This window comes from Anopheles funestus, unplaced genomic scaffold (assembly GCF_943734845.2).
Source record: "Anopheles funestus unplaced genomic scaffold, idAnoFuneDA-416_04 scaffold_31_ctg1, whole genome shotgun sequence".
NCBI lineage: Eukaryota > Metazoa > Arthropoda > Insecta > Diptera > Culicidae > Anopheles > Anopheles funestus.
In genome coordinates, this window is record NW_026045360.1 from 146855 (window position 1) to 169591 (window position 22737).

General features: G+C 47.4%; 1 long non-coding RNA gene across 1 annotated transcript; it reads right to left on the reverse strand.

Annotated features, from left to right (window-relative positions):
* Positions 1-13495: 13495 nt before the first annotated feature.
* Positions 13496-22420, reverse strand: LOC125774564 (uncharacterized). The gene is made up of 4 exons (XR_007421048.1): positions 22371-22420; positions 20145-20634; positions 13959-16014; positions 13496-13863 (listed from the first exon to the last, which is right to left on the reverse strand). It is a non-coding gene; the product is annotated as an uncharacterized LOC125774564 (long non-coding RNA).
* Between the last annotated feature and the right edge of the window lie 317 nt (positions 22421-22737).

A 22737-nucleotide genomic window follows, 5' to 3' on the forward strand; every position in this document is an offset into this window, starting at 1 on the left:
AGACACCTTAGCAAAGACACCTTAGCCAAGACACCTTAGCCGAGACACATTAGCCAAGAAACTAAAGCCAAGACACTTTAGCCAAGACACCATAGCCAAGACACCTTAGCCAAGACACCTTAGCCAAGACACTTTAGCCGAGACACATTAGCCAAGACACCTTAGCCAAGACACCTTAGCCAAGACACTTTAGCCGAGACACATTAGCCGAGACACATTAGCAAAGACACATTAGCCAAGACACCTTAGCCAAGACACCTTAGCCAAGACACATTAGCCAAGACACATAAGCCAAGACACCTTAGCCAAGACACATTAGCCAAGACACCTTAGCCAAGACACCTTAGCCAAGACACCTTAGCCAAGACACTTTAGCCGAGACACATTAGCCAAGACACCTTAGCCAAGACACTTTAGCCGAGACACATTAGCCAAGACACCTTAGCCAAGACACCTTAGCCAAGACACATTAGCCAAGACACATAAGCCAAGACACCTTAGCCAAGACACCTTAGCCAAGACACCTTAGCCAAGACACCTTAGCCAAGACACCTTAGCCAAGACACCTTTGCCGAGACACATTAGCCAAGACACCTTAGCCGAGACACCTTAGCCAAGACACATTAGCCAAGACACCTTAGCCGAGACACCTTAGCCAAGACACCTTAGCCAAGACACATTAGCCAAGACACCTTAGCCAAGACACCTTAGCCAAGACACCTTAGCCAAGACACATTAGCCGAGACACATTAGCCAAGACACTTTAGCCAAGACACCTTAGCCGAGACACATTAGCCAAGACACCTTAGCCAAGACACATTAGCCAAGACACCTTAGCCAAGACACCTTAGCCAAGACACCTTAGCCAAGACACATTAGCCAAGACACCTTAGCCGAGACACATTAGCCAACACACTTTAGCCAAGACACCTTAGCCGAGACACATTAACCAAGGCACCTTAGCCAAGACACCTTAGCCAAGACACCTTAGCCAAGACACTTTAGCTGAGACACATAAGCCAAGACACCTTAGCCAAGACACTTTAGCTAAAACACATTAGCCAAGACACCTTAGCCAAGACACCTTAGCCGAGACACATTAGCCAAGACACCTAAGCCAAGACACTTTAGCCAAGACACATTAGCCAAGACACCTAAGCCAAGACACCTTAGCCAAGACACATTATCCAAGACACATTAGCCAAGACACATTAGCCAAGACACCTTAGCCAAGACACCTTAGCCAAGACACCTTAGCCAAGACACATTAGCCGAGACACATTAGCCAAGACACCTTAGCCAAGACACCTTAGCCAAGACACCTTAGCCAAGACACTTTAGCCGAGACACATTAGCCAAGACACCTTAGCCAAGACACCTAAGCCAAGACACCTTAGCCAAGACACATTAGCCAAGACACATTAGCCAAGACACATTAGCCAAGACACCTTAGCCAAGACACCTTAGCCAAGACACCTTAGCCAAGACACATTAGCCAAGACACCTTAGCCAAGACACTTTAGCCAAGACACATTAGCCAAGACACCTTAGCCAAGACACCTTAGCCAAGACACATTAGCCAAGACACATTAGCCAAGACACATTAGCCAAGACACCTTAGCCAAGACACCTTAGCCAAGACACCTTAGCCAAGACACCTTAGCCAAGACACCTTAGCCAAGACACATTAGCCAAGACACATTAGCCAAGACACCTTAGCCAAGACACCTTAGCCAAGACACCTTAGCCAAGACACCTTAGCCAAGACACTTTAGCCGAGACACATTAGCCAAGACACCTTAGCCAAGACACTTTAGCCAAGACACTTTAGCCGAGACACATTAGCCAAGACACCTTAGCCAAGACACCTTAGCCAAGACACATTAGCCAAGACACATTAGCCAAGACACCTTAGCCAAGACACATTAGCCAAGACACCTTAGCCGAGACACATTAGCCAAGACACATTAGCCAAGACACTTTAGCCGAAACACCTTAGCCGAGACACACTAGCCAAGACACCTTAGCCAAGACACCTTAGCCAAGACACCTTAGCCAAGACACCTTAGCCAAGACACCTTAGCCGAAACACATTAGCCAAAACACCTTAGCCAAGACACCTTAGCCAAGACACCTTAGCCAAGACACCTTAGCCAAGACACCTTAGCCGAGACACATTAGCCAAGACACATTAGCCAAGACACCTTAGCCAAGACACCTTAGCCAAGACACCTTAGCCAAGACACCTTAGCCAAGACACATTAGCCAAGACACATTAGCCAAGACACATTAGCCAAGACACCTTAGCCAAGACACCTTAGCCAAGATACCTTAGCCAAGACACCTTAGCCAAGACACCTTAGCCAAGACACATTAGCCAAGACACCTTAGCCAAGACACTTTAGCCGAGACACCTTAGCCAAGACACCTTAGCCAAGACACCTTAGCCAAGACACCTTAGCCGAGACACATTAGCCAAGACACCTTAGCCAAGACACATTAGCCAAGACACCTTAGCCAAGACACCTTAGCCAAGACACATTAGCCGAGACACATTAGCCAAGACACCTTAGCCAAGACACCTTAGCCAAGACACCTTAGCCAAGACACCTTACCCAAGACACCTTAGCCAAGACACATTAGCCAAGACACATTAGCCAAGACACATTAGCCAAGACACATTAGCCGAGACACATTAGCCAAGACACCTTAGCCAAGACACCTTAGCCAAGACACCTTAGCCAAGACACCTTAGCCAAGACACCTTAGCCAAGACACATTAGCCAAGACACCTTAGCCAAGACACATTAGCCAAGACACCTTAGCCAAGACACCTTAGCCGAGACACATTAGCCAAGACACCTAAGCCAAGACACTTTAGCCAAGACACATTAGCCAAGACACCTTAGCCAAGACACCTTAGCCAAGACACATTAGCCAAGACACATTAGCCAAGACACATTAGCCAAGACACATTAGCCAAGACACCTTAGCCAAGACACCTTAGCCAAGACACATTAGCCAAGACACATTAGCCAAGACACCTTAGCCGAGACACATTAGCCAAGACACTTTAGCCAAGACACATTAGCCAAGACACCTTAGCCAAGACACCTAAGCCAAGACACCTTAGCCAAGACACCTTAGCCAAGACACTTTAGCCGAGACACATTAACCAAGACACCTTAGCCAAGACACTTTAGCCAAGACACATTAGCCAAGACACCTTAGCCAAGACACCTTAGCCGAGACACATTAGCCAAGACACCTAAGCCAAGACACTTTAGCCAAGACACATTAGCCAAGACACCTTAGCCAAGACACCTTAGCCAAGACACATTAGCCAAGACACCTTAGCCAAGACACCTTTGCCGAGACACATTAGCCAAGACACCTTAGCCAAGACACATTAGCCAAGACACCTTAGCCAAGACACATTAGCCAAGACACCTTAGCCAAGACACCTTAGCCAAGACACCTTAGCCAAGACACCTTAGCCAAGATACCTTAGCCGAGACACATTAGCCAAGACACATTAGCCAAGACACATTAGCCAAGACACCTTAGCCAAGACACCTTAGCCAAGACACATTAGCCAAGACACATTAGCCAAGACACCTTAGCCAAGACACCTTAGCCGAGACACTTTAGCCAAGACACCTTAGCCAAGACACCTTAGCCAAGACACCTTAGCCAAGACACCTTAGCCAAGACACATTAGCCAAGACACCTTAGCCAAGACACATTAGCCGAGACACATTAGCCAAGGCACATTAGCCAAGACACTTTAGCCAAGACACCTTAGCCGAGACACATTAGCCAAGACACATTAGCCAAGACACATTAGCCGAGACACATTAGCCAAGACACCTAAGCCAAGACACTTTAGCCAAGACACATTAGCCAAGACACCTTAGCCAAGACACATTAGCCAAGACACATTAGCCAAGACACATTAGCCAAGACACCTTAGCCAAGACACCTTAGCCAAGACACCTTAGCCAAGACACATTAGCCAAGACACATTAGCCAAGACACCTTAGCCAAGACACCTTAGCCAAGACACCTTAGCCAAGACACATTAGCCAAGACACATAAGCCAAGACACCTTAGCCGAGACACATTAGCCAAGACACCTTAGCCAAGACACCTTAGCCGAGACACATTAGCCAAAACACCTTAGCCAAGACACATTAGCCAAGACACCTTAGCCAAGACACCTTAGCCAAGACACCTTAGCCAAGACACCTTAGCCAAGACACATTAGCCAAGACACCTTTGCCAAGACACCTTAGCCAAGACACCTTAGCCAAGACACCTTAGCCAAGACACCTTTGCCGAGACACATTAGCCAAGACACCTTAGCCGAGACACCTTAGCCGAGACACCTTAGCCAAGACACATTAGCCAAGACACCTTAGCCGAGACACCTTAGCCAAGACACCTTAGCCAAGACACCTTAGCCGAGACACATTAGCCGAGACACCTTAGCCAAGACACCTTAGCCGAGACACATAAGCCAAGACACCTTAGCCAAGACACATAAGCCAAGACACCTTAGCCAAGACACCTTAGCCAAGACACATTAGCCAAGACACATTAGCCAAGACACATTAGCCGAGACACATTAGCCAAGACACTTTAGCCAAGACACATTAGCCAAGACACCTTAGCCAAGACACCTTAGCCAAGACACCTTAGCCAAGACACCTTAGCCAAGACACTTTAGCCGAGACACATTAGCCAAGACAACTTAGCCAAGACACTTTAGCCAAGACACATTAGCCAAGACACCTTAGCCAAGACACCTTAGCCGAGACACATTAGCCAAGACACCTAAGCCAAGACACTTTAGCCAAGACACATTAGCCAAGACACCTTAGCCAAGACACCTTAGCCAAGACACCTTAGCCAAGACACCTTAGCCAAGACACCTTTGCCGAGACACATTAGCCAAGACACCTTAGCCAAGACACATTAGCCAAGACACCTTAGCCAAGACACATTAGCCAAGACACCTTAGCCAAGACACCTTAGCCGAGACACCTTAGGCAAGACACCTTAGCCAGGACACCTTAGCCGAGACACATTAGCCAAGACACATTAGCCAAGACACATTAGCCAAGACACATTAGCCAAGACACCTTAGCCAAGACACCTTAGCCAAGACACCTTAGCCAAGAAACATTAGCCAAGACACCTTAGCCAAGACACCTAAGCCAAGACACATTAGCCAAGACACTTTAGCCGAGACACATTAGCCAAGACACCTTAGCCAAAACACCTTAGCCAAGACACCTTAGCCAAGACACCTTAGCCAAGACACCTTAGCCAAGACACTTTAGCCGAGACACATTAGCCAAGACACCTTAGCCAAGACACCTTAGCCAAGACACCTTAGCCAAGACACCTTAGCCAAGACACCTTAGCCAAGACACTTTAGCCGAGACACATTAGCCAAGACACCTTAGCCAAGACACTTTAGCCGAGACACATTAGCCAAGACACCTTAGCCAAGACACCTTAGCCAAGACACCTTAGCAAAGACACCTTAGCCAAGACACCTTAGCCGAGACACCTTAGCCAAGAAACTAAAGCCAAGACACTTTAGCCAAGACACCATAGCCAAGACACCTTAGCCAAGACACCTTAGCCAAGACACTTTAGCCGAGACACATTAGCCAAGACACCTTAGCCAAGACACCTTAGCCAAGACACTTTAGCCGAGACACATTAGCCGAGACACATTAGCAAAGACACATTAGCCAAGACACCTTAGCCAAGACACCTTAGCCAAGACACATTAGCCAAGACACATAAGCCAAGACACCTTAGCCAAGACACATTAGCCAAGACACCTTAGCCAAGACACCTTAGCCAAGACACTTTAGCCAAGACACTTTAGCCGAGACACATTAGCCAAGACACCCTAGCCAAGACACTTTAGCCGAGACACATTAGCCAAGACACCTTAGCCAAGACACCTTAGCCAAGACACATTAGCCAAGACACATAAGCCAAGACACCTTAGCCAAGACACCTTAGCCAAGACACCTTAGCCAAGACACCTTAGCCAAGACACCTTAGCCAAGACACCTTAGCCAAGACACCTTTGCCGAGACACATTAGCCAAGACACCTTAGCCGAGACACCTTAGCCAAGACACATTAGCCAAGACACCTTAGCCGAGACACCTTAGCCAAGACACCTTAGCCAAGACACATTAGCCAAGACACCTTAGCCAAGACACCTTAGCCAAGACACCTTAGCCAAGACACATTAGCCAAGACACCTTAGCCGAGACACATTAGCCAAGACACTTTAGCCAAGACACCTTAGCCGAGACACATTAGCCAAGACACCTTAGCCAAGACACATTAGCCAAGACACCTTAGCCAAGACACCTTAGCCAAGACACCTTAGCCAAGACACATTAGCCAAGACACCTTAGCCGAGACACATTAGCCAAGACACTTTAGCCAAGACACCTTAGCCGAGACACATTAACCAAGGCACCTTAGCCAAGACACCTTAGCCAAGACACCTTAGCCAAGACACTTTAGCTGAGACACATTAGCCAAGACACCTTAGCCAAGACACTTTAGCTAAAACACATTAGCCAAGACACCTTAGCCAAGACACCTTAGCCGAGACACATTAGCTAAGACACCTAAGCCAAGACACTTTAGCCAAGACACATTAGCCAAGACACCTAAGCCAAGACACCTTAGCCAAGACACATTAGCCAAGACACATTAGCCAAGACACATTAGCCAAGACACCTTAGCCAAGACACCTTAGCCAAGACACCTTAGCCAAGACACATTAGCCGAGACACATTAGCCAAGACACCTTAGCCAAGACACCTTAGCCAAGACACATTAGCCAAGACACCTTAGCCGAGACACATTAACCAAGGCACCTTAGCCAAGACACCTTAGCCAAGACACCTTAGCCAAGACACCTTAGCCAAGACACCTTAGCCAAGACACATTAGCCAAGACACCTTAGCCAAGACACATTAGCCAAGACACCTTAGCCAAGACACATTAGCCAAGACACATTAGCCAAGACACCTTAGCCAAGACACCTTAGCCAAGACACCTTAGCCAAGACACCTTAGCCAAGACACCTTAGCCAAGACACTTTAGCCAAGACACATAAGCCAAGACACCTTAGCCAAGACACCTTAGCCAAGACACCTTAGCCAAGACACATTAGCCAAGACACCTTAGCAGAGACACCTTAGCCAAGACACTTTAGCCGAGACACATTAGCCAAGACACATTAGCCAAGACACCTTAGCCAAGACACCTTAGCCAAGACACATTAGCCAAGACACCTTAGCCGAGACACATTAGCCAAGACACCTTAACCAAGACACCTTAGCCAAGACACCTTAGCCAAGACACTTTAGCCGAGACACATTAGCCAAGACACCTTAGCCAAGACACCTAAGCCAAGACACCTTAGCCAAGACACATTAGCCAAGACACATTAGCCAAGACACATTAGCCAAGACACCTTAGCCAAGACACCTTAGCCAAGACACTTTAGCCAAGACACATTAGCCAAGACACCTTAGCCAAGACACTTTAGCCAAGACACATTAGCCAAGACACCTTAGCCAAGACACCTTAGCCAAGACACATTAGCCAAGACACATTAGCCAAGACACCTTAGCCAAGACACCTTAGCCAAGACACCTTAGCCAAGACACCTTAGCCAAGACACCTTAGCCAAGACACCTTAGCCAAGACACATTAGCCAAGACACCTTAGCCAAGACACATTAGCCAAGACACCTTAGCCAAGACACATTAGCCAAGACACATTAGCCAAGACACCTTAGCCAAAACACCTAAGCCAAGACACCTTAGCCAAGACACCTTAGCCAAGACACCTTAGCCAAGACACTTTAGCCAAGACACATAAGCCAAGACACCTTAGCCAAGACACCTTAGCCAAGACACCTTAGCCAAGACACATTAGCCAAGACACCTTAGCCAAGACACATTAGCCAAGACACCTTAGCCGAGACACCTTTGCCGAGACACATTAGCCAAGACACCTTAGCCGAGACACATTAACCAAGGCACCTTAGCCAAGACACCTTAGCCAAGACACCTTAGCCAAGACACTTTAGCCAAGACACATTAGCCAAGACACCTTAGCCAAGACACCTTAGCCAAGACACCTTAGCCAAGACACCTTAGCCAAGACACCTTAGCCAAGACACATTAGCCAAGACACCTTAGCCAAGACACATTAGCCAAGACACCTTAGCCGAGACACATTAGCCAAGACACCTTAGCCGAGACACCTTAGCCAAGACACCTTAGCCAAGACACATTAGCCAAGACACCTTAGCCAAGACACCTTTGCCGAGACACATTAGCCAAGACACCTTAGCCAAGACACATTAGCCAAGACACCTTAGCCAAGACACATTAGCCAAGACACCTTAGCCAAGACACCTTAGCCGAGACACCTTAGCCAAGACACCTTAGCCAGGACACCTTAGCCGAGACACATTAGCCAAGACACATTAGCCAAGACACATTAGCCAAGACACATTAGCCAAGACACCTTAGCCAAGACACCTTAGCCAAGACACCTTAGCCAAGAAACATTAGCCAAGACACCTTAGCCAAGACACCTAAGCCAAGACACATTAGCCAAGACACTTTAGCCGAGACACATTAGCCAAGACACCTTAGCCAAAACACCTTAGCCAAGACACCTTAGCCAAGACACCTTAGCCAAGACACCTTAGCCAAGACACTTTAGCCGAGACACATTAGCCAAGACACCTTAGCCAAGACACCTTAGCCAAGACACCTTAGCCAAGACACCTTAGCCAAGACACCTTAGCCAAGACACTTTAGCCGAGACACATTAGCCAAGACACCTTAGCCAAGACACTTTAGCCGAGACACATTAGCCAAGACACCTTAGCCAAGACACCTTAGCCAAGACACCTTAGCAAAGACACCTTAGCCAAGACACCTTAGCCGAGACACATTAGCCAAGAAACTTAAGCCAAGACACTTTAGCCAAGACACCATAGCCAAGACACCTTAGCCAAGACACCTTAGCCAAGACACTTTAGCCGAGACACATTAGCCAAGACACCTTAGCCAAGACACCTTAGCCAAGACACTTTAGCCGAGACACATTAGCCGAGACACATTAGCAAAGACACATTAGCCAAGACACCTTAGCCAAGACACCTTAGCCAAGACACATTAGCCAAGACACATAAGCCAAGACACCTTAGCCAAGACACATTAGCCAAGACACATTAGCCAAGACACCTTAGCCAAGACACCTTAGCCAAGACACTTTAGCCGAGACACATTAGCCAAGACACCCTAGCCAAGACACTTTAGCCAAGACACCTTAGCCAAGACACCTTAGCCAAGACACATTAGCCAAGACACCTTAGCCGAGACACATTAGCCAAGACACTTTAGCCAAGACACCTTAGCCGAGACACATTAGCCAAGACACCTTAGCCAAGACACATTAGCCAAGACACCTTAGCCAAGACACCTTAGCCAAGACACCTTAGCCAAGACACATTAGCCAAGACACCTTAGCCGAGACACATTAGCCAAGACACTTTAGCCAAGACACCTTAGCCGAGACACATTAACCAAGGCACCTTAGCCAAGACACCTTAGCCAAGACACCTTAGCCAAGACACTTTAGCTGAGACACATTAGCCAAGACACCTTAGCCAAGACACTTTAGCTAAAACACATTAGCCAAGACACCTTAGCCAAGACACCTTAGCCGAGACACATTAGCCAAGACACCTAAGCCAAGACACTTTAGCCAAGACACATTAGCCAAGACACCTAAGCCAAGACACCTTAGCCAAGACACATTAGCCAAGACACATTAGCCAAGACACATTAGCCAAGACACCTTAGCCAAGACACCTTTGCCAAGACACCTTAGCCAAGACACATTAGCCGAGACACATTAGCCAAGACACCTTAGCCAAGACACCTTAGCCAAGACACCTTAGCCAAGACACTTTAGCCAAGACACATTAGCCAAGACACCTTAGCCAAGACACCTTAGCCAAGACACCTTAGCCAAGACACCTTAGCCAAGACACCTTAGCCAAGACACATTAGCCAAGACACATTAGCCAAGACACCTTAGCCAAGACACATTAGCCAAGACACCTTAGCCAAGACACATTAGCCAAGACACATTAGCCAAGACACCTTAGCCAAGACACCTTAGCCAAGACACCTTAGCCAAGACACCTTAGCCAAGACACCTTAGCCAAGACACTTTAGCCAAGACACATAAGCCAAGACACCTTAGCCAAGACACCTTAGCCAAGACACCTTAGCCAAGACACATTAGCCAAGACACCTTAGCCGAGACACCTTAGCCAAGACACTTTAGCCGAGACACATTAGCCAAGACACATTAGCCAAGACACCTTAGCCAAGACACATTAGCCAAGACACCTTAGCCGAGACACATTAGCCAAGACACCTTAGCCAAGACACCTTAGCCAAGACACCTTAGCCAAGACACTTTAGCCGAGACACATTAGCCAAGACACCTTAGCCAAGACACCTAAGCCAAGACACCTTAGCCAAGACACATTAGCCAAGACACATTAGCCAAGACACATTAGCCAAGACACCTTAGCCAAGACACCTTAGCCAAGACACCTTAGCCAAGACACCTTAGCCAAGACACCTTAGCCAAGACACATTAGCCAAGACACATTAGCCAAGACACCTTAGCCAAGACACCTTAGCCCAGACACCTTAGCCAAGACACCTTAGCCAAGACACATTAGCCAAGACACCTTAGCCAAGACACATTAGCCAAGACACCTTAGCCAAGACACATTAGCCAAGACACCTTAGCCAAGACACTTTAGCCAAGACACATTAGCCAAGACACCTTAGCCAAGACACCTTAGCCAAGACACCTTAGCCAAGACACCTTAGCCAAGACACCTTAGCCAAGACACCTTAGCCAAGACACTTTAGCCAAGACACATTAGCCAAGACACCTTAGCCAAGACACCTTAGCCAAGACACATTAGCCAAGACACATTAGCCAAGACACATTAGCCAAGACACCTTAGCCAAGACACCTTAGCCAAGACACCTTAGCCAAGACACATTAGCCAAGACACATTAGCCAAGACACATTAGCCAAGACACATTAGCCAAGACACCTTAGCCAAGACACATTAGCCAAGACACCTTAGCCAAGACACCTTAGCCAAGACACCTTAGCCAAGACACATTAGCCAAGACACATTAGCCAAGACACCTTAGTCAAGACACCTTAGCCAAGACACCTTAGCCAAGACACCTTAGCCAAGACACATTAGCCAAGACACAATAGCCAAGACACCTTAGCCGAGACACATTAGCCAAGACACCTTAGCCAAGACACCTTAGCCAAGACACTTTAGCCGAGACACATTAGCCAAGACACCTTAGCCAAGACACCTTAGCCAAGACACTTTAGCCGAGACACATTAGCCAAGACACCTTAGCCAAGACACCTTAGCCAAGACACCTTAGCCAAGACACATTAGCCAAGACACATTAGCCAAGACACATTAGCCAAGACACCTTAGCCAAGACACCTTAGCCAAGATACCTTAGCCAAGACACCTTAGCCAAGACACCTTAGCCAAGACACATTAGCCAAGACACATTAGCCAAGACACATTAGCCAAGACACCTTAGCCAAGACACATTAGCCAAGACACATTAGCCAAGACACCTTAGCCAAGACACCTTAGCCAAGACACCTTAGCCAAGACACCTTAGCCAAGACACATTAGCCAAGACACATTAGCCAAGACACCTTAGCCAAGACACCTTAGCCAAGACACCTTAGCCAAGACACCTTAGCCAAGACACCTTAGTCAAGACACATTAGCCAAGACACATTAGCCAAGACACATTAGCCAAGACACCTTAGCCAAGACACCTTAGCCAAGACACCTTAGCCAAGACACATTAGCCGAGACACATTAGCCAAAACACCTTAGCCAAGACACCTTAGCCAAGACACCTTAGCCAAGACACCTTAGCCAAGACACCTTAGCCGAGACACATTAGCCAAGACACATTAGCCAAGACACATTAGCCAAGACACCTTAGCCAAGACACCTTAGCCAAGACACATTAGCCAAGACACATTAGCCAAGACACATTAGCCAAGACACATTAGCCAAGACACCTTAGCCAAGACACCTTAGCCAAGACACCTTAGCCAAGACACATTAGCCAAGACACATTAGCCAAGACACCTTAGCCAAGACACCTTAGCCAAGACACATTAGCCAAGACACCTTAGCCAAGACACCTTAGCCAAGACACATTAGCCAAGACACATTAGCCAAGACACATTAGCCAAGACACCTTAGCCAAGACACCTTAGCCAAGACACCTTAGCCAAGACACATTAGCCAAGACACATTAGCCAAGACACATTAGCCAAGACACCTTAGCCAAGACACCTTAGCCAAGACACCTTAGCCAAGACACCTTAGCCAAGACACATTAGCCAAGACACCTTAGCCAAGACACCTTAGCCAAGACACCTTAGCCAAGACACCTTAGCCAAGACACCTTAGCCAAGACACCTTAGCCAAGACACCTTAGCCAAGACACAATAGCCAAGACACCTTAGCCGAGACACATTAGCCAAGACACCTTAGCCAAGACACCTTAGCCAAGACACTTTAGCCGAGACACATTAGCCAAGACACCTTAGCCAAGACACCTTAGCCAAGACACTTTAGCCGAGACACATTAGCCAAGACACCTTAGCCAAGACACCTTAGCCAAGACACATTAGCCAAGACACATTAGCCAAGACACCTTAGCCAAGACACATTAGCCAAGACACCTTAGCCGAGACACCTTAGCCAAGACACATTAGCCAAGACACTTTAGCCGAAACACCTTAGCCGAGACACATTAGCCAAGACACCTTAGCCAAGACACCTTAGCCAAGACACCTTAGCCAAGACACCTTAGCCAAGACACCTTAGCCAAGACACCTTAGCCAAGACACCTTAGCCGAGACACATTAGCCAAGACACATTAGCCAAGACACATTAGCCAAGACACCTTAGCCAAGACACCTTAGCCAAGACACCTTAGCCAAGACACATTAGCCAAGACACATTAGCCAAGACACATTAGCCAAGACACCTTAGCCGAGACACATTAGCCAAGACACATTAGCCAAGACACTTTAGCCGAAACACCTTAGCCGAGACACATTAGCCAAGACACCTTAGCCAAGACACCTTAGCCAAGACACCTTAGCCAAGACACCTTAGCCGAGACACATTAGCCAAAACACCTTAGCCAAGACCCACTTGGCAAAAGTCGTACGACATCGAGGCTTATTAGCCGGCTTATTAAAGGCTTACTAGCAACTTAGTAAGCCTCGTTCGTGGATCGTTCGCGGGGGTGGGGGAATCGAGTATAGGGGGCAGGGCGTATGTACGCTTGCATACGAGCATGCAAGCTTGCAAGCATGGAAGCTCCCAAGCTTATTTATAATAAGCCTGGAAGCCAAAAAATTAGCTTTATTTTGTCCCGTTCTTTCCTTCGCTTTTTTTCTTTCTCGCTTTCCCTTTCTTTCCTATTGCTGCATTCGGGACACCCTCGTCCCAAACACACCACGACAGTGAACGAAATAATTACCAGGAAATACATACGATCCCTTTTTTTATTGCACCTCTGCTCATCATGCGCAAGCGGTCGCTGGAAGAACAGGTAAAAAAAACTGCCGGCGTTCTGCGAAGCGGACGGTGGGATGGGGTGCCTATGTTCGGCAGAGGTTTCTGTAAATATATAGAAGAAAAAAAACGGAGAGACATGAGAAATCTTTACACTTTGTTTTTTTTCTTTGACTCATTTCGAGTGTTAAAATGCGTACCTCTCAAGACGTCGAATATTCAGCACTCTCTCCGATGTGATTTGTCCTGCCATCCTGCGGTTTAACTCCGGCTGCACCCTTTCCGCTTCACGGCCAAACTCTTTCCATCAGCTGATCGACTCGATGGGATTCACTACGCACAAAACACATGGATTAGAATTAATTCACTAATCACAATCATTAGTTTTCACATTACTTACCGGAGCAAAGAATCACTTCACAAAACACGATAACGCTTGCGCACACACCTCCGCCTCCAGCAAAGGCCAAACTCATATGAATACGCCAAAGACAGGGCAAAAGCAATTTTGCAGTGAAAGAAAGGAGACAGCGAAAAACAATATAGTGCCACACTCCTCGACAGGCTTCAAAGTGTGGAACCAAAATTGTCTAACACTTCGAGTATGGGACCGTTCAGGTGTGGGGTGGGTTGGTGACGCAGGTTGCGGTGAGGGTTTACATAGAATATAGGAGCGTGTGTGAGTGAGGTAGGGTGGTGGAGTGAGAGTTTGTCGTACGATCGCTCGAAAGTGAGGGTCAGGGGTAGCGAGAATGAAGAAATTTCCCCCCTCTCATGCGATTTCTGCCAAGTGGGGACACCTTAGCCAAGACACCTTAGCCAAGACACCTTAACCAAGACACCTTAGCCGAGACACATTAGCCAAGACACATTAGCCAAGACACATTAGCCAAGACACCTTAGCCAAGACACCTTAGCCAAGACACCTTAGCCAAGACACATTAGCCAAGACACATTAGCCAAGACACATTAGCCAAGACACCTTAGCCAAGACACCTTAGCCAAGATACCTTAGCCAAGACACCTTAGCCAAGACACCTTAGCCAAGACACATTAGCCAAGACACATTAGCCAAGACACCTTAGCCAAGACACCTTAGCCAACACACCTTAGCCAAGACACAATAGCCAAGACACCTTAGCCGAGACACATTAGCCAAGACACCTTAGCCAAGACACCTTAGCCAAGACACCTTAGCCAAGACACCTTAGCCAAGACACTTTAGCCGAGACACATTAGCCAAGACACCTTAGCCAAGACACCTTAGCCAAGACACCTTAGCCAAGACACCTTAGCCAAGACACCTTAGCCAAGACACATTAGCCAAGACACATTAGCCAAGACACAATAGCCAAGACACATTAGCCGAGACACATTAGCCAAGACACCTTAGCCAAGACACCTTAGCCAAGACACCTTAGCCAAGACACCTTAGCCAAGACACCTTAGCCAAGACACCTTAGCCAAGACACATTAGCCAAGACACCTTAGCCAAGACACATTAGCCAAGACACCTTAGCCAAGACACCTTAGCCGAGACACATTAGCCAAGACACCTAAGCCAAGACACTTTAGCCAAGACACATTAGCCAAGACACCTTAGCCAAGACACCTTAGCCAAGACACATTAGCCAAGACACATTAGCCAAGACACATTAGCCAAGACACCTTAGCCAAGACACCTTAGCCAAGACACCTTAGCCAAGACACCTTAGCCAAGACACATTAGCCAAGACACCTTAGCCAAGACATATTAGCCAAGACACCTTAGCCAAGACACATTAGCCAAGACACCTTAGCCAAGACACCTTAGCCAAGACACCTTAGCCAAGACACCTTAGCCAAGACACCTTAGCCAAGACACATTAGCCAAGACACATTAGCCAAGACACCTTAGCCAAGACACCTTAGTCAAGACACCTTAGCCAAGACACCTTAGCCAAGACACTTTAGCCAAGACACATTAGCCAAGACACCTTAGCCAAGACACCTTAGCCAAGACACATTAGCCAAGACACATTAGCCAAGACACATTAGCCAAGACACCTTAGCCAAGACACCTTAGCCAAGACACCTTAGCCAAGACACCTTAGCCAAGACACCTTAGCCAAGACACATTAGCCAAGACACATTAGCCAAGACACATTAGCCAAGACACCTTAGCCAAGACACCTTAGCCCAGACACCTTAGCCAAGACACCTTAGCCAAGACACATTAGCCAAGACACCTTAGCCAAGACATATTAGCCAAGACACCTTAGCCAAGACACATTAGCCAAGACACCTTAGCCAAGACACTTTAGCCAAGACACATTAGCCAAGACACCTTAGCCAAGACACCTTAGCCAAGACACCTTAGCCAAGACACCTTAGCCAAGACACCTTAGCCAAGACACCTTAGCCAAGACACTTTAGCCAAGACACATTAGCCAAGACACCTTAGCCAAGACACCTTAGCCAAGACACATTAGCCAAGACACATTAGCCAAGACACATTAGCCAAGACACCTTAGCCAAGACACCTTAGCCAAGACACCTTAGCCAAGACACATTAGCCAAGACACATTAGCCAAGACACATTAGCCAAGACACATTAGCCAAGACACCTTAGCCAAGACACATTAGCCAAGACACCTTAGCCAAGACACCTTAGCCAAGACACCTTAGCCAAGACACATTAGCCAAGACACATTAGCCAAGACACCTTAGTCAAGACACCTTAGCCAAGACACCTTAGCCAAGACACCTTAGCCAAGACACATTAGCCAAGACACAATAGCCAAGACACCTTAGCCGAGACACATTAGCCAAGACACCTTAGCCAAGACACCTTAGCCAAGACACTTTAGCCGAGACACATTAGCCAAGACACCTTAGCCAAGACACCTTAGCCAAGACACTTTAGCCGAGACACATTAGCCAAGACACCTTAGCCAAGACACCTTAGCCAAGACACCTTAGCCAAGACACATTAGCCAAGACACATTAGCCAAGACACATTAGCCAAGACACCTTAGCCAAGACACCTTAGCCAAGATACCTTAGCCAAGACACCTTAGCCAAGACACCTTAGCCAAGACACATTAGCCAAGACACATTAGCCAAGACACATTAGCCAAGACACCTTAGCCAAGACACCTTAGCCAAGACACATTAGCCAAGACACATTAGCCAAGACACCTTAGCCAAGACACCTTAGCCAAGACACCTTAGCCAAGACACCTTAGCCAAGACACATTAGCCAAGACACATTAGCCAAGACACCTTAGCCAAGACACCTTAGCCAAGACACCTTAGCCAAGACACCTTAGCCAAGACACCTTAGTCAAGACACATTAGCCAAGACACATTAGCCAAGACACATTAGCCAAGACACCTTAGCCAAGACACCTTAGCCAAGACACCTTAGCCAAGACACATTAGCCGAGACACATTAGCCAAAACACCTTAGCCAAGACACCTTAGCCAAGACACCTTAGCCAAGACACCTTAGCCAAGACACCTTAGCCGAGACACATTAGCCAAGACACATTAGCCAAGACACATTAGCCAAGACACCTTAGCCAAGACACCTTAGCCAAGACACATTAGCCAAGACACATTAGCCAAGACACATTAGCCAAGACACATTAGCCAAGACACCTTAGCCAAGACACCTTAGCCAAGACACCTTAGCCAAGACACCTTAGCCAAGACACTTTAGCCAAGACACATTAGCCAAGAAACCTTAGCCAAAACACCTTAGCCAAGACACATTAGCCAAGACACATTAGCCAAGACACATTAGCCAAGACACCTTAGCCAAGACACCTTAGCCAAGACACCTTAGCCAAGACACCTTAGCCAAGACACATTAGCCAAGACACATTAGCCAAGACACATTAGCCAAGACACCTTAGCCAAGACACCTTAGCCAAGACACCTTAGCCAAGACACCTTAGCCAAGACACATTAGCCAAGACACCTTAGCCAAGACACCTTAGCCAAGACACCTTAGCCAAGACACCTTAGCCAAGACACCTTAGCCAAGACACCTTAGCCAAGACACCTTAGCCAAGACACAATAGCCAAGACACCTTAGCCGAGACACATTAGCCAAGACACCTTAGCCAAGACACCTTAGCCAAGACACTTTAGCCGAGACACATTAGCCAAGACACCTTAGCCAAGACACCTTAGCCAAGACACTTTAGCCGAGACACATTAGCCAAGACACCTTAGCCAAGACACCTTAGCCAAGACACATTAGCCAAGACACATTAGCCAAGACACCTTAGCCAAGACACATTAGCCAAGACACCTTAGCCGAGACACCTTAGCCAAGACACATTAGCCAAGACACTTTAGCCGAAACACCTTAGCCGAGACACATTAGCCAAGACACCTTAGCCAAGACACCTTAGCCAAGACACCTTAGCCAAGACACCTTAGCCAAGACACCTTAGCCAAGACACCTTAGCCGAGACACATTAGCCAAAACACCTTAGCCAAGACACCTTAGCCAAGACACCTTAGCCAAGACACCTTAGCCAAGACACCTTAGCCGAGACACATTAGCCAAGACACATTAGCCAAGACACATTAGCCAAGACACCTTAGCCAAGACACCTTAGCCAAGACACCTTAGCCAAGACACATTAGCCAAGACACATTAGCCAAGACACATTAGCCAAGACACCTTAGCCAAGACACCTTAGCCAAGATACCTTAGCCAAGATACCTTAGCCAAGACACCTTAGCCAAGACACATTAGAAAAGACACCTTAGCCAAGACATATTAGCCAAGACACCTTAGCCAAGACACATTAGCCAAGACACCTTAGCCAAGACACCTTAGCCAAGACACCTTAGCCAAGACACCTTAGCCAAGACACCTTAGCCAAGACACCTTAGCCAAGACACTTTAGCCGAGACACATTAGCCAAGACACCTTAGCCAAGACACCTTAGCCAAGACACCTTAGCCAAGACACCTTAGCCAAGACACTTTAGCCAAGACACATTAGCCAAGACACCTTAGCCAAGACACCTTAGCCAAGACACATTAGCCAAGACACATTAGCCAAGACACATTAGGCAAGACACCTTAGCCAAGACACCTTAGCCAAGACACCTTAGCCAAGACACCTTAGCCAAGACACATTAGCCAAGACACATTAGCCAAGACACATTAGCCAAGACACCTTAGCCAAGACACCTTAGCCAAGACACCTTAGCCCAGACACCTTAGCCAAGACACCTTAGCCAAGACACCTTAGCCAAGACACATTAGCCAAGACACCTTAGCCAAGACATATTAGTCAAGACACCTTAGCCAAGACACATTAGCCAAGACACCTTAGCCAAGACACTTTAGCCAAGACACATTAGCCAAGACACCTTAGCCAAGACACCTTAGCCAAGACACCTTAGCCAAGACACCTTAGCCAAGACACCTTAGCCAAGACACCTTAGCCAAGACACTTTAGCCAAGACACATTAGCCAAGACACCTTAGCCAAGACACCTTAGCCAAGACACATTAGCCAAGACACATTAGCCAAGACACATTAGCCAAGACACCTTAGCCAAGACACCTTAGCCAAGACACCTTAGCCAAGACACCTTAGCCAAGACACATTAGCCAAGACACATTAGCCAAGACACATTAGCCAAGACACCTTAGCCAAGACACCTTAGCCAAGACACCTTAGCCAAGACACTTTAGCCAAGACACATTAGCCAAGACACCTTAGCCAAGACACATTAGCCAAGACACATTAGCCAAGACACCTTAGCCAAGACACATTAGCCAAGACACATAAGCCAAGACACCTTAGCCAAGACACATTAGCCAAGACACCTTAGCCAAGACACCTTAGCCAAGACACCTTAGCCAAGACACCTTAGCCAAGACACCTTAGCCAAGACACCTTAGCCAAGACACTTTAGCCGAGACACATTAGCCAAGACACCTTAGCCAAGACACCTTAGCCAAGACACCTTAGCCAAGACACCTTAGCCAAGACACCTTAGCCAAGACACATTAGCCAAGACACATTAGCCAAGACACATTAGCCAAGACACCTTAGCCAAGACACCTTAGCCAAGACACCTTAGCCAAGACACCTTAGCCAAGACACCTTAGCCAAGACACCTTAGCCAAGACACATTAGCCAAGACACATTAGCCAAGACACCTTAGCCAAGACACCTTAGCCCAGACACCTTAGCCAAGACACCTTAGCCAAGACACCTTAGCCAAGACACATTAGCCAAGACACCTTAGCCAAGACATATTAGCCAAGACACCTTAGCCAAGACACCTTAGCCAAGACACCTTAGCCAAGACACATTAGCCAAGACACATTAGCCAAGACACATTAGCCAAGACACCTTAGCCAAGACACCTTAGCCCAGACACCTTAGCCAAGACACATTAGCCAAGACACCTTAGCCAAGACACCTTAGCCAAGACACCTTAGCCAAGACACCTTAGCCAAGACACCTTAGCCAAGACACATTAGCCAAGACACATTAGCCAAGACACATTAGCCAAGACATATTAGCCAAGACACCTTAGCCAAGACACCTTAGCCAAGACACCTTAGCCAAGACACATTAGCCAAGACACATTAGCCAAGACACATTAGCCAAGACACCTTAGCCAAGACACCTTAGCCAAGACACCTTAGCCAAGACACATTAGCCAAGACACCTTAGCCAAGACACCTTAGCCAAGACACCTTAGCCAAGACACATTAGCCAAGACACCTTAGCCAAGACACCTTAGCCCAGACACCTTAGCCAAGACACCTTAGCCAAGACACCTTAGCCAAGACACATTAGCCAAGACACCTTAGCCAAGACACATTAGCCAAGACACATTAGCCAAGACACCTTAGCCAAGACACCTTAGCCAAGATACCTTAGCCAAGACACCTTAGCCAAGACACATTAGAAAAGACACCTTAGCCAAGACATATTAGCCAAGACACCTTAGCCAAGACACATTAGCCAAAACACCTTAGCCAAGACACCTTAGCCAAGACACCTTAGCCAAGACACCTTAGCCAAGACACCTTAGCCAAGACACCTTAGCCAAGACACCTTAGCCAAGACACTTTAGCCGAGACACATTAGCCAAGACACCTTAGCCAAGACACCTTAGCCAAGACACCTTAGCCAAGACACCTTAGCCAAGACACCTTAGCCAAGACACATTAGCCAAGACACATTAGCCAAGACACATTAGCCAAGACATATTAGCCAAGACACCTTAGCCAAGACACATTAGCCAAGACACCTTAGCCAAGACACATTAGCCAAGACACATTAGCCAAGACACATTAGCCAAGACACCTTAGCCAAGACACCTTAGCCAAGACACCTTAGCCAAGACACATTAGCCAAGACACCTTAGCCAAGACACCTTAGCCAAGACACCTTAGCCAAGACACCTTAGCCAAGACACCTTAGCCAAGACACATTAGCCAAGACACATTAGCCAAGACACATTAGCCAAGACACCTTAGCCAAGACACCTTAGCCAAGACACCTTAACCAAGACACATTAGCCAAGACACCTTAGCCAAGACACATTAGCCGAGACACATTAGCCAAGACACATTAGCCAAGACACCTTAGCCAAGACACCTTAGCCGAGACACATTAGCCAAGACACCTTAGCCAAGACACCTTAGCCGAGACACATTAGCCGAGACACATTAGCCAAGACACCTTAGCCAAGACACCTTAGCCAAGACACCTTAGCCAAGACACATTAGCCAAGACACCTTAGCCAAGACACCTTAGCCAAGACACCTTAGCCAAGACACCTTAGCCAAGACACCTTAGCCAAGACACATTAGCCAAGACACATTAGCCAAGACACATTAGCCAAGACACCTTAGCCAAGACACATTAGCCAAGACACATTAGCCAAGACACATTAGCCAAGACACATTAGCCAAGACACATTAGCCAAGACACATTAGCCAAGACACCTTAGCCAAGACACCTTAGCCAAGACACATTAGCCAAGACACCTTAGCCAAGACACCTTAGCCAAGACACCTTAGCCAAGACACCTTAGCCAAGACACCTTAGCCAAGACACATTAGCCAAGACACATTAGCCAAGACACATTAGCCAAGACACCTTAGCCAAGACATATTAGCCAAGACACCTTAGCCAAGACACATTAGCCAAGACACATTAGCCAAGACACATTAGCCAAGACACCTTAGCCAAGACACCTTAGCCAAGACATATTAGCCAAGACACCTTAGCCAAGACACATTAGCCAAGACACATTAGCCAAGACACATTAGCCAAGACACATTAGCCAAGACACATTAGCCAAGACACATTAGCCAAGACACATTAGCCAAGACACCTTAGCCAAGACACCTTAGCCAAGACACCTTAGCCAAGACACCTTAGCCAAGACACCTTAGCCAAGACACATTAGCCAAGACACATTAGCCAAGACACATTAGCCAAGACACCTTAGCCAAGACACCTTAGCCCAGACACCTTAGCCAAGACACATTAGCCAAGACACATTAGCCAAGACACATTAGCCAAGACACCTTAGCCAAGACACATTAGCCAAGACACATTAGCCAAGGCACCTTAGCCAAGACACCTTAGCCAAGATACATTAGCCAAGACACCTTAGCCAAGACACCTTAGCCAAGACACCTTAGCCAAGACACATTAGCCAAGACACCTTAGCCAAGACACATTAGCCAAGACACATTAGCCAAGACACCTTAGCCAAGACACCTTAGCCAAGACACCTTAGCCAAGACACCTTAGCCAAGACACATTAGCCAAGACACATTAGCCAAGACACATTAGCCAAGACACATTAGCCAAGACGCATTAGCCAAGACACATTAGCCAAGACACCTTAGCCAAGACACATTAGCCAAGACACATTAGCCAAGACACATTAGCCAAGACACCTTAGCCAAGACACCTTAGCCCAGGCACCTT